General features: G+C 33.9%; 1 protein-coding gene and 1 long non-coding RNA gene across 2 annotated transcripts in view; both read right to left on the minus strand.

The window, feature by feature from the left end:
• Positions 1–2,460, minus strand: part of LOC143648492 (uncharacterized) — a 60,982-nt gene extending 58,522 nt beyond the window's left edge. Inside the window, exons 1-2 of the long non-coding RNA XR_013158567.1 lie at positions 1,897–2,460; positions 891–1,035 (exon numbers count right to left, since the gene is read on the minus strand). This is a non-coding gene — a long non-coding RNA (uncharacterized LOC143648492). The remainder of the gene's footprint in view (positions 1–890; positions 1,036–1,896) is intronic.
• The window catches only part of EPHA6 (EPH receptor A6), a 951,964-nt gene that overhangs the window by 804,864 nt on the left and 133,929 nt on the right, over positions 1–13,171 (minus strand).

A 13,171-nucleotide genomic window follows, 5' to 3' on the forward strand; every position in this document is an offset into this window, starting at 1 on the left:
TTTAAATATGTCCATAGTCATTTACTCATCTGTGAATTTAAATAGGTCTATTCTTCATTTCTCTTTCTTTAGGATTTGACTACTTCTATAACCTTTCAGAATGTGATTAACAGCATTTTATGAGACTGACACGCTGCTTTCTGTGATAGGAAGGCATTCTGGTTAACAGCATTTTAAATAATAAATTATTAAAAGGACGACATATATCTAAAATCATACTGAAATACGAAGCATCTTAAAAAGTTTAATTTATTCTGAACTCCCTTACCAATTTCAGAAGGCCTGCAACTCACCGCTCAGTAGATATTTCATACTGCAGTGGGAACAGTGTTTGGAAATTACTAAACGTTATAAATGGGTGCTATCACTATTAGTATTATTACTAACACATCTATTGCTAGCATTATCAGAATTATGTGGGAGGTCTATGGCAGTATGATGGAGGAATATGTATCTGAAGAAAGCATATTTTTATTTAAATCATGACACCATGTTAAATAAGGTATTTGGTTTCCTTGTTCACAAAATGAAAATAGCAATGAATGGCAGGTTTTTGAAAGAATTAAATTTGAAAAATATGTACAGCACTAATAGCAAAATAGGTACTCCTTGAATGTATTCCACTAGACCTATCCTCCACTTTAGTCCAATAATATCGTTTTAATCATTCCTATTTATTATTTCCTTACTTCCATAGCTTCCTCTAGGGAAGATGGTTTATTCAGTTAAAAATGAATTGGATTAGTCTAAACTTTTTGTACCATTTATATAAATTGACATAAAAGTATAAATATTTAATTAGTAAGTATTATGCATAACCAAACGGATTTCACAATTTAAAAGAACAATTAAGGAGATAAGTATTATAATAAATGTGACAATTTTCTTACCCTGAATTTTATTTTCTCTGTTTAACTTGTTTCATTTATTCTCTTTTGACGACATCTTATTTCTTAGAGAGCTTTTGCATTTAAAAATTCCATCTCTTGATATGTACATAACTTTCAATAAGTTGGTAAACTGCATTCATGGTACCTTGGATTAAAAGTTCAAATATTGCTGACAAAGAAGATATTTAATTAACTATCTATAAGGTTTTGTGTCAAGGAACTTAGCTCACTACAGATCATTCATTCAATATCTATTTACTGAGCATCTATTGATTAAAAGGCAGAGATGCTAAGGAAAGAACAATAAACCAGAGACTCGAATCTGGTCTGTGCTACTGTGAAGATTACAATGCAGGAGGGGAATCGGTCATTAAGTATCTAAACTCATAATTATTTATTTTATTACAATTACAACATTTGCTGTACAAAGTGCTAAAACAGCATAGAGAATGGGGGACATAATAAGGTTTAGGAAATTAGGGAAGTCATCCCTAAAACAAATTATAAAATAATCAATGAAGAATTTTGAGAGGGAGCAGGCTCCACAGTCACAGAGATCTTTCTTAAATGTTAATTAGATTACATCATTCTGTTACTATAAAAGCCATGTTCTTTAATGTGGTATATCAGAGGACTTTCAAAACTGCATTCAGATATTCCTAGAGCTGCATCTTGCCATACTTCTTCCTATATTAAAAAATATGCTCCTAGCATATTAAACTATATATAGTTTCTCTAAGTCACTGTGCTCTCTTTTGCTTAAGGACTTGTGAATAAATCTCAAAAATCTCTTCCTTCCCACTGGTTGCCTGGCTAAAGTCTACCCTTGCTACAGGTTTCCAATTAGATGCTTCTCCTAAGAAGCTTTTCTTAACTTCTATGGTTGAAGTAGGTACATCCTCTATTATTTTACAGTTTTGTGGAGCAAGTTGCTACACAGTACATAACAGGAACCTAAGCTCAGGCACAACAAGGACTTTCAGCAAATGACGGCTTTATTACTTACATAGTCCAAAAGTCTAAAAAAGAAGGGGAAGAGATCCCATCATGGCCAGTCCCCTGGGAAGGCCAACCACTTGGATCCAGGTTGGTGGATGATGGCTTCACATTTCCCACTTTGCGTCAGAGACGAGGGACATCTGTACTGCACAAGAGAGGGTATTTATATACCTGAGGGGCAGATGACCTGCCGCTGAGAATTCCCATCCTGAAAAGCAGCTGAATTTGCTTGTTTCTGATTTTGAGTACAAGGTACAGTAGGTCATTCCATCAGACCCTAATATCTCCCCAAGCTGTGGAATGGAAACATACTGAAACAGTTTCAACCCTAGAAAAGGGGGGGAGGGTAGGTGACGACTGGGAGGCTGCTAAGTATGTCTCTGATTTACCCAGGAAGCACCCAATATTACTTGCATCACAGCACTTATCTCACAATATGGGAGTTTCCTATTTATTTTTCTCTATATCCTGGTAAGCTGTACATTTCATGAGGGCATATCTTTGTTTCCCATATTGATTGGTAATGGGTTCTTGACTTTACTCAGAAGATTCGCTCCAGTCATTTTATTCACTTCAACATGACAGCTTTCTTCAACAGGACAACAAAATTTGAGAGCATACTTAAAACATTATAACAGAATAACATTGTATATATTGGCTGTCTGAATGAATAGGGTCAGAAAAAGATTTAGGGTTTAAAAAAGAAGTGATGACTGATGCAATTGAAAATAACAAAATTAGAAAGAATGGGATCTTTTAGAAGTCAAATAATTTCTCTAAGTGTATTTATTTTCATGTATTTATGATCCATACCTATCCAAAATTATGGAAATTAATTAAGTGGCTACTTTCTATTTTTTTATTTCCTGTGCAACAGTTCTTAGACATCTAAATTGTAAAGATAAGGTAATAGAAGGTAGAAAAGCAAATGATTTGAGAAGGAATAATATAAAAAATCTGTAAGGGATATTGGAATTTATAAAATAAATGGTTTGTTTAAAATCTGTAAATAAGTAAAGAAAAACTGTACAAGCTCTAATAGCATACTTATTCAAGTTATACATATAGTTAACCGTTAGCAGGCCATGGATTTATTTAAAGGACACAGTATCATTGATTTTCTTATTTTTAACTGTTTACTTTTTATATGAAATATTTATACCATATCAAATATTATAGGAAGTAATATGAAACAGACAAAGATTTACCCAGTACCATGTCTGAACAAATGTTAAACTTTGATTTTATTAGCTCTATATCTTTTGCTTTAAAAAACAATAACTTTTCATAAATACCACTAAAGGTCATGTCCCCTGCTTCATTTCACAGACACGCTCTGAGGTAACTGCTATCTTAAAATGGTTGTGCATTTTTCATATTTTACTACATATATTTACACTTTTTTAATTAGAAAAAGTGTCTGAAGTTGAGGTTTTCCACAGTAAAATACAAACAAACAAACTCATTTTACATCAAAGTGGTATTAACTTGAAAAAGAAAGTGATGGGGTACGGTGTCTTAGATTAAAAATAATCAATTTTTGTGAACAGAAATGACACTCATTTTCTGACCTATAATCACAAAATTTGAGTTTTAAATGAAATTGACTCACTCCAGATGTTTTCATTTTGTGAATACATTATATCTTTGTTAGATTTAAAGATATATAATTTTCCAATGATATGTGTTAAATGTTTATAAGGGTAACATTTTAATACACTAGCCATTTTAAGGCATCTTGTGTGAACCTTATAAAATTGAGGAAAACAAAGACCAAAATCAGCTTTTTCCTTTTAATACAACTTGATTTATAGATAAAACTTAAAATATCACTAAAATTTATGCAAATATACCAAAGTAAAATTATACATAAGGCATTTAGAAGCACATAATACAAATGTGATGGAAATGAGATAATACTTAAAAGAATAAACAATGATATTTCAGTACACAAGTAATTATTATGTTCCTACTATTGGACAGGAATCGTTCTATATACACAAGATGCATTTCACAGCTTATATTCACCTGAGGAAATACACAATAAACAATGTTACGAAGAAAAAGTATGGAGAATAAGAGGATAGAAAGTGATTCATTGGGAAGGTTATTTTAGATAGAGCAGTTGGGTTAAACCATTTTGAGGTGGTGACATTTGAGCAAGGCTATCAATGATGTGGGAAAGAGGCATGTGAAGACCTTAGTAAAGAGCACCTAAGGCAGAGAGAAGAGCAATTTTAATGGCCCATTTAAGGATCAACAAGAAGGCCAGTATCGCGGGAGCTAATTATCAACCAGCGGAGTGGTAGACAGAGCTCCAGAGGTAGACCAGGGTCTGTCTGGTCATATGAAACCTTGCAGGATACATTAATTCCTTGAATTTTGCCTTATGTATTAAAGGAAGGTACAGGAAATTTTGAGCAAAAGATGATATAATATAATTTTTAAAGCATCACTGTCACCACAGTGGGGGGAGTAGACCTTAGGGCACAAACTGAGAAAGAAAAAGAGACCAATTGTTAGACAGTTCCTGGGTCAGAATGAACATGGCTGTGATAACGATGTTAAGAAATGATCAGATTGAAGTTATGACTCCCTGGTTGTTGCCTGAACGATTAGTGGATTATGGCTCCAATTTACGGAAATAAGGAAAATGTTTCTTTTGGTTTTGCTGGGTGAGAGGAATCAATTTATTTTTGGACAAGGTTTGAGAGCCACAGTAGACATCTAAATGGAGATGTCAAATAGGTCACTGGACATAAAAGCCCAAAGTTCAGGGAGAACACTGGGGAAAGAGATAAAAATTTGATAACTGCCTAAATCAGTATTATTTAAACCATGGACAGGACAGAGTCACCCTTCATTAATGACAGAGAAAGGACAATAAATAGAGGGGAAAACCAATAGAGTGAAATAGACTGAAAGCAAAGTGAGGACAGTATTTACAAAATAGGGGAAAGGAGCAGAGATCAATTTTGCCAAATATTCCTGCAAAGGTAAGTAAAATACAAATTAACCATATAATACTTACAAAATGAACTTGCTGGAGTTAATAAAAACAGTTTCCGTGGAGTAACAGGGTAGAAAGACTGAGACTGTGAGCCAAAGAAATGGAGACCGGCTACAGAACATAGCAAAAGTGATACACAGTGGTACTGAATGTCAAATAATTATTGGTTTACAGTGCATTTGATGGAAGTGCTTGAGCACGTGGAGAAACTGAAATATTCACAGCAGTAAAATCTTGGAGTAAAAGAACCTTATGAATTCTCTAATAGAAAGTCTATGTAAACTCTCCCTTCTTTCATTGCACCCTTCCCTTGCCTTCCTTTTGTTTCTTTCTTCCATCCTTTTTTACCTCTTTCCCTCTTTCGTTAAACTAAGAAAATGCAATCATCAAAATATATGAGGACTTGGCAAAGCATCTGTCAAATCTCTGTGATGTTCTCTGTGCAACTAAGAAACTTTTGACTGAAATATAAGGACATTCACATTATTGCTAATGAAAGGCTATGTTAAAAAGGTACTGATTAAAAAATGGATTCAATGATTTATTTTCAGTGACTCACCAGAACACAGTGCTCTATCCACTCCTGTATACCACTTTAATGAATAATTTCTGTAAATATACCAAGGGCATACTTAAATTTATGAACAACACAAAACACAAAATGTAGGAAGATAGATTTTGGCTCAACCGAAGAACATGAGAAAGAATTTGCTGCCATTCAGAATTATTCAGGGGTGGATTGGGCATTCTCAGTAATTAATTAGCCAAATACCTTTGGGAGTGTACAGCACAAACTAGCTAATAACACATACCAGATGGAAGTTTAGATTACATCTCGACCCTCATTGTATGAAGAATGGATTGAAGAAATACACACCCAGAAACACATAGGACCTAGTTCAAGGTCAAGCACAAATTCAACAGCAGTCAACATTCATGATTCCCATCCAGAGTTGTGTGTTAGGAGAGTAGAAGTTTTAGGTTAAAATGTTCCAATTGCTTACCTAACATAACTACCTAGTTATACAGTTCACTGAGATTTGTCAAGTCTTTTAGCTTCATTCATTCATTTACATAATATATACACTGAACACTTTGAACATAAAAAACATTGCAAAGGGCTTATTCATAAGATATAATATTTGGAATACCTTCAAGCTACTCTCACTTTAGTTTCAAAGTTATGAATTAATTTACACAAATATACATTGTTATGGTCAGTTGATTCATATTCTGGAAAGGGGTAAAATATGAATGCATTCAGTAAGGGAAACCACAGATGAGTACTGTTATTTTTATTACAAGCATATATACCTTGTAGGCAGATTATCTGATATATGGATATTAGCCATACCCACATGTCACTGAGTGAGAGAAAGCAGAATACAATAAAAACCAATAAAACTAGTAACGAAAGGCATTTCTTATTTTTGTTTATTTATACCAGAATTACTAATTGGCACTTATTTTTAAAAACTATTTCTAAGATTATGAGTCCATTGAACTAGTTTAAAAAATTAAGACAAATTATTTCTTTCTTGATTATATGTACACAAATAATCCTCATTTTACAGTGATTACATTAGCTTATAAATTATCTAGGACATTAATATGCCAATTTGTTCCATCTTGAAAAATCTTTCCAAACTATTTTATTTCAGATAAGGACAGAGGCAAAAACAATTAGCTAAAGGAGCACGAAAAAATATATCTACTATCAAGATTTTATCTATCTATACCTTCCTATCTGCTGAACACCCTAAAGACTATATTGTTCACTAATTGACTTGTTAAAAAGCAAAGAAACCTTCACATTCTGTGCTTTATCATTCTAGACTGCTTCAATTACTCTACAAATCTCCGGAAACTTCATTTCTGACTCACGGCAAATTAATACGAACAAAGCCATCCTCTTCAAAACAGATTAGGATGATCCTTCCATCTCACCATGCCACCACCACACATAGTTTCTGTTTTCAGTCAACATTTTACAACAATAGGAAAACAGAGTAAAACGTTTTCTTCATTGAAAAACAAATTTAAAAATTTAAGAGAGTACAAATACTCCCCTCTCTTTACAAAAATACCCTCATATCCAACCAACCCACTTGCATAGTTGTACCTCAATTCCATCATACTCTAATTTTTCAACACATAGAATATATCCCAGATTATTAAATGAAAATTAAATGCTAAAATATGAGTGGAACAAATTGAGGAAACAAAATTTTTATCCTACTGACCTCAGATTACAAATAATAATGAGTGATCCAATGTGTGAAACATAAGAAATATGCAACATAAGTGTAGGTTATAAAGAAACTTTAAAATATTTCAGTATTTCCCTTTGCCATACACTATCATTGGTAAGAAGGTATGCCAAATCTCTGGTGAAATACCTGAGAAATGTTTCAGAACTCTGTAATTACTCAGCTTAATAATTAATACTTGATAAAATAATAAGGCTAAAATGATCTTTGGAATGGAATAATACATAAACATGTAATATGGACCCAGAAAAAATATAGAAAAACTGATCCTAACCTATTTGTTTGAATGTTACTGAATCTTTGCTAGGCAATATACTAAAATTACATATCTCAAGATATATTATAAATTATTTTATTAAATATATATTAACAAAATACATATAATATATATATACCAAAATATATAAGATTTTGGTGAAGTATTGTACAATGCATTCAAATCAATAATAAAATAGTAATTACCAAAAGTCAATTAAAACATGAAATATCCCGGTCTTTCACTAGAACCACATATCTTTTTACTGAATATTAAGAGCCAGTACCAACGCATATAAAAAAGTGAAAATTAAGACAATTACAAAACAACAATAAGAAAGAAATACCAAAATAGTTCTTTTTTCTAGTTGTTAGTAATAAATAAGTGTCTAGAAATAGCTTCAAGACAGGAACTAATAAATTCTAGTCTTTAATATTTCCATCACTATAACCAATACATATAAAAATGTAAAATGAGCATAATTATAAAACAACAGCAAGAAACAAACACCAAAACAGCTTTATTTTTCCAGTTGTTAGTAATAAATAAGGGTCTAAAAAATATCTGCAAGACAGAGGGAATTAATAAATCATAGTCTTTTAACTTTTCCATCACCATAATGAACAGATAAATAGAATAATAAAAAGAAATGCAAGTAAATGTTTCCGACGGGGTCTATAATAAATAGCACCCGTAAAAGTCCCTCACACATAAGTGCACTATAATATTTAGTGAGTAAACAGATGCAGGAAATAGGTTTAAATGTTTAAATCAGCAATCTTAAAATATTTGCATTAAAAGTTTTGAGGAAAGTACTAAACATAATAAATGATATAATGAAAATCAAAGGCAGGTCCATTTTTATAATTTTCATTACTATTTAAAATTAAATTTCTGCACTCCTCTAATTATGGATTTCCATGCTATCTCATCATGCGAGTAGGAAAATGACAGGAAGTCATTTTTAATAAATGTCATGTGGGCCTACTTTTGTCTCTTCGTATCTCCATTTCCTTCCTTCTGCACATTTGTTCTTTCTTTCCACTCTCTTCTCCTTCACTGTCTGCCACTCCCATCCTGATTTCAGAAATTATCTAGAATGTCAGTGACCTGAAAACTTAAATCCAATCATCTGACCCTTACAAACACTTACAGCTTTCTCACATTTTCCTCCTTTCCCGTGATCTAGTTTCTTCTGTATACTTCCAGTGGTCCAAACTCTACACTACTTTATCATATTTAGGCTTTCAAGAAAAAGGGACCTTGCATATTCCTTACTTTCCAAACTCTACCACGGTATTATGCTGCTGCAATATAGTCTCATGAACCTCAACAAACAACAGGATAATTAAAACCATGAGCAAATGATCTAACAGGAAGTTGTGAGATAATCTGAGCAGGATATGACAGAGTGCAAGGACACTGGGCGCAACACTGTGTCTGGACTCAGATTGTTATGATAGGAGCTCCCTATTTGGCAGAACGTTCAGCATGGGCAAAAAAACATTTAGAGAGTTCAGGATAGGCAAAAAAAAGCGCATAAGAGGATCTCTTGTTTTGTGGATCAGGTGACAGAGCATGAGGAACAGGATTCCAGGAGAAAGAAACTGGGAGCCAAGGAATATAAAAGCCTGGGGTTAAGCGGAACATGCCAAAAATGGCTGATACTTGAGCTACTTCACCTGCAGTGTTGGTGTCAGAACAGTGTGGAAATACAAGACCACAGGACCTACAGAAATAAAACTAAAAATGGAAAAATAGAGAGTCAAAAAGCAGGAGGAATGGAAGTTATCTCATCTGCTACTTCTCTCTCTTACAGGTATGTTCAGTAATTTCTCGGTAAATGAATCTGGATAATTGCATTTTTTAAAAAAAGGAAAAAGAAAGGGAAAATAACATCTCTGGCAATTGACTGGGTTATTCTCTATTCTTTCAATCTATTCTGTACTCAACAACCTACTTATTATATTCAAATTTTGCAAGATAAGACAATTTTTAGGAAAAAAGCTTTCATAATTTTGAGTTTTGAACTACTAAGCCATAAACACACAGACACAGTTTCGACATGTACTAGCCAGGTTATCCAAATTTTTTAAAAAATGTAAAATATGAGATAACGCAATGTGTATAATCTATGACAAAATTCAATACTCTTAAAGACTATATATCCACTTTGTTTAAAAGATTCATATATGGCAAATTAATACCAATATCTCTTCTCAAGTATTTGTAGTGACTGTCACTCTTGGCTATTTTTACAATAATAAGAAAAAATGTTGAAAATTAATAGAATACAAGCTAAAGTGTCAAAACACATGAATTAGTATATGTATCTTTACTATTTTAGAATCTAGTGCCATAGAAGAGTGAAATACATAGTTTCATTTAGAAAACAATAACTTTTAGTTTACTTTCTTTTTAATTTTAATTTTTGTTTTTCTTTTTTTATATTGTATTATATATATACAAAGCAAAGAAATAAAAAAAAAAGCAATAGTTTTCAAAGCACTCTTCAACAAATAGATACAGGACAGATCCCAGAGTTTGTCATGGGCTACCATACGATCCTCTCATATTTTTCCATCTAGCTCCAGGATATAGGAGACCAGGGGGTTTAAATATTTTTTCATCAATACAATCGACTTTTTTCCTTCTTTTTTGGTGAAAAATAATATATATACCCCAAAAAAGCTATAAATTTCAAAGAACAGCACCACAATTAGTTGCAGAACATATTTCAGAGTTTGACATGGGTTACCATTTCACAATTTCAGGTTTTTACTTCTATCTGCTCTAAAATACTGGAGACTGAAAGAGATATCAATTTAATGATTCAGAATTCATATTTCATTTGTTTAATTCTATCTTCTCTGTATAACTCCAGCATCACCTTTGATCTTTCCATCCCTCTCTTTAGGGGTGTTTGGGCTATGATTTTAAATTTTTCATACTGGAAGGGCCTGTCACTAATATGGGGTAGGGAGATGGAACTATCTGATGTTCTGGAGAGCTTGGGCTAGGTTTCAGGACTTAGGAAGACCAGGGAGCCATCTGGAGTTTGCAGGTTTCTGGAAAGTTACTCAAGTGCATGGAACCCTTGTGGAATTTTATTTATTGCCCTAGGTGTTCTTTAGGATTGTCTGGAGTCCTGGTTGGGGGTTGGCAGGTTATGATAGGTAGCAAGGTCTAACTGAAGCTTGCATTAGAGCAAATTCCAGAGTAGCCTCTAGACTATATTTGAACTCTCTCTGCACTGATACTGTATTAATTACACTTCTTTCCCCACTTTAGGTCAGGATGGAATTATTGATCCCATGGTGTCAGGTCCGGAATCATCCCTGGGAGTCTTGCAACACCGCCAGGGAAACTTTCATCCCTGGATGTGTCAAGGTCCATGTAGTGGGAAGGGCAATGATTTCGTTTGCAGAGCTAGGCTTACAGAGACTGAGGCCACAGCTGAGCAACAAAAGAGGTCCTGCAGCAGTAACTCTTAGGCATGCCTATAGGTAGTCTAAACTTCTCCGCTACCTACATAAGCTTCGCAAGAGTAAGCCACATGATCGAGGGCATAGTATATTGATTTGGGTATCCCTAAAGTTTGACACAGTATCAGGGGATTCCCTGATGGGAAGGTTTAATAGTTCCATATTTTTCTCCCATCCTTTAGGGGACTTTGCCAATATTTTTTGATTATCTGCTTAAAATACTCTAGGATGCATCCAGGCATTATAATAATCTGTACAGGATTAAAGGACCTCTTTCTTAATTCTGTGCTTCCTATGTTTCAATTGCTCAAATGAGCTATACAGATAGGTCGAATTAGATGATGCACTACAGAAAATTTCAGTTACAGATCAAATAAATCTTTCTTACATTTGTCTCAAAGAGCATGCATGGTTCTAAAATACAGACACTGTCTTCCTTACCCCTATGTTCTGAATTACTTTAACCCCAACATGTTTGGCTTCATTCTTATCTCTAATCAGGTTATATATCTAAAACAGCCTCTCAAAATCTAGAAATAATAATCACCACTCAGACTTAATGTGCCTACTCTAAAAGCTTACAATCTAGGTACCTATTTTCTTATAAGCATTTTCAAAAGGTGACCATACCATTCTTGTTCTTTTGTTTCTGGCTTATTTTGTCTCACCAAATGTTCCACATGTTCATTCACATTGTTGCATGACTCTTGGCTTTGTTTCTTTTTGTAACAGCACAACCTTTGTTCATAAGAATACATCATCGTTCGCTAATCTACTTCGTCAGTGCATACTTCAGCTACCTGCATTCATCGGGCATCATGTAGAGGGCCCAAGTCCACAGCCCATCAACATTCTCAATTTGAGATAATTTCATTGTTCCCAAGAGAAAGAAAACCAATAAACACACTCTCGCAAAATAGGAAATCTAAACCTCCTCTTATCCCCACCCCACCCCCACCCCCATTATTTACCTCTGCTCTTGCTGTGGTAGTGCTGATGCTTTCCTTTTGAACCTAGTTCATAGCATACAATAGCAGCTTTCTCCCTGTACCCTAGAGTTAAGCACTCTTTATCCAAGAATCATTATCTTTGAAGTAATTCTTGAAAGAACTAATTCATGCATCTAGTGTTAAACAGTGGGACACATAGGTCTATACAACCCCTTTCCATCTTGTTCATTTTTAATATAGTAATATTACTTATAGAACCACTAGAGAACCACCTTCACTCCTATCTATTCTCTTACATTGGAGTTCAACCTCATTAGCTAATGGTTCACCCATCCCTAGCTTCTATGTATCTCTAAATCTCCTATATTCTGTATCATAAGCCTCTGATTCTACCTTTATGCTGGTCATAAAAGTGGAATCATACAGTATTTGGATACATACTATCCTTTCGTGTCTGGCTAACTTCACACAGCATTATGTTCTCAAGGCTGATCCATCTTGTCATATGCTTCAGGACTTCATTTTGTCTCACTGCTGCATAAAACTACATCATATGTATATACCACATCATGTTGATCCACTCGTCTGTTGATGGGCATTTGGTTTGTTTCCATCTTTTGGCGATTCTGAATAATGCTGCTATGAACATCGATGTGCAAATCTCTTTCTGTCACTGCTTTCAGCTCTTCTGGGTACATATATATATACCAAGTAGTACTATTGATGGGTCATAGGGCAACTCGATATTTAGCTTCCTAAGGAAGTGCCAAATCGTCTTGAAGATGTTCCCTACATCTTCTTCTAGAAGCTTTATGGTGCTAGTTCTTATATTTAGGTGTCTGATTCACTTTCAGTTAATTTTTGTGTAGAGTGTAAGATAGGTGTCCTGTTTCATTCTTTTAACTATTGATATCCAGTTCTTCCATGCCCAATTATTGAAAAGACTATTCTGTCCCAGTTCAGAGGTTTGGGGTCCTTGTCAAAAATCAGTTGACCATAGATTTGATGGTCTATTTCTGCAATTTCGATTTGATTCTATTGGTCAATGCTTCTATCTTTGTGCCTGTAGCATGCTATTTTGACCACTGTGGCTTTATTAGGTTTTAAAGTCAGGGAATGTTAATCCTCCCACTTCATTCTTCTTTTTTAGGATATTTTTAGCTATTCAGGGTCACTTTTCCTTCCAGATGAATTTGGTAGTTAACTCTTCCAAATCTTCAAAGTAGGTTGGTGGAATTTTGATTGGTACTATGTAGAATCTGTAGATCAACTTGGAGAGAATTGATATCTTAACTATATAGCCTTCCTATC

This window comes from Tamandua tetradactyla, chromosome 10 (genome assembly GCF_023851605.1).
Source record: "Tamandua tetradactyla isolate mTamTet1 chromosome 10, mTamTet1.pri, whole genome shotgun sequence".
Taxonomy (NCBI): Eukaryota; Metazoa; Chordata; class Mammalia; order Pilosa; family Myrmecophagidae; genus Tamandua; species Tamandua tetradactyla.